Source organism: Pundamilia nyererei, unplaced genomic scaffold, assembly GCF_000239375.1.
Source record: "Pundamilia nyererei isolate P.nyererei 1_Seehausen unplaced genomic scaffold, PunNye1.0 scaffold00755, whole genome shotgun sequence".
In the NCBI taxonomy this organism is placed as follows: domain Eukaryota; kingdom Metazoa; phylum Chordata; class Actinopteri; order Cichliformes; family Cichlidae; genus Pundamilia; species Pundamilia nyererei.
The window spans coordinates 71024-72139 of NW_005188156.1; positions in this window are offsets into that span (position 1 = coordinate 71024).

Here is a 1116-nt window from a genome sequence, read left to right on the forward strand (position 1 = left end):
CCGAGTCCTGGTTGGAAAAAAAAAAAAAAGTAGTAAACCTGTAGATTTAATAAGAAACACAGGATATACTTCTAGTACAGGAGAGGGGAGATTTTAACCAACCTGGTAAAGAATGAATCTGGAAGAAAAGAAAATTTCAGTGTTATATAGTAAATTGTTCTAGTACATGGAGTGTTGAAGTTACATATGTGAATTTTATTATTTACTTTATATTCAGTTCAGAAAATGGTCTCACCCTTTTTGAAGCGACACAACAGCAGCAGAAGAAGAATCAGTAAAATTCCACAAACAAGTCCAACAATCAAAAGAGTGAGAAATGAAGAGCTTTCAGGCTCAGGTGCTGCTGTAATAATACCAGGCTTTAATTAGACGTATTTATACAGATTCATCCACATAATTTAGGAACATTTTAAAACATAAAATATAGTACTATTTACAATATCACTATTCCTAATAAAAAGTGAAAGATTGCACTTGTTTTACACCATCCTGCTCTCTGGTGATTATTTACCTGAATAGCGATAATAAGAAAACTTTGATCTGAATGTCACATCACCTGTTCATCACTCCTATCTCATATCATTTTGATTAGTTTGTCATTTCTATGGAAAATCCCATGAGAAAGAAAATTTTATCTTCTCAACATGGAGTAGGACTGGACTGGACAAGAAATTGGCCCTGGCACCTGTGGCCCATGGCCCAGCGTGACCCCCCACCACGATGCCGCCCTGGGCAACCGCCCGTGTTGCCCGTATCAAAAACCGCTACTGTGTCTGGCACTACTTCCTCCCACAATTCTGATTCATGCGCGTGAAAATTGCATATTTTAAAGCACCACCAGTTCGCTTTGAACGTGCTTCGAGGTGCGAATGTGCACGCGACCAGCTAGGGGCGTCTGGCGCTTTTTGGTCGCGTCTATCACGTTCGGTGTGAACGCACTGTAACAGAAAGGACCAGGATATGCTGAGTAACTGCATATGAGAGCATGAGAGTGGGAATGGATGTCTGTATCTGTGTGTGTCTGTTTGTCTGTGTCTATATGTCAGGTTGGGTATCAGACGCCACCTCTCTGGGGACATCTCAGGCCCTCCAAGGTTTGGAGGCCTATCTCCCCCC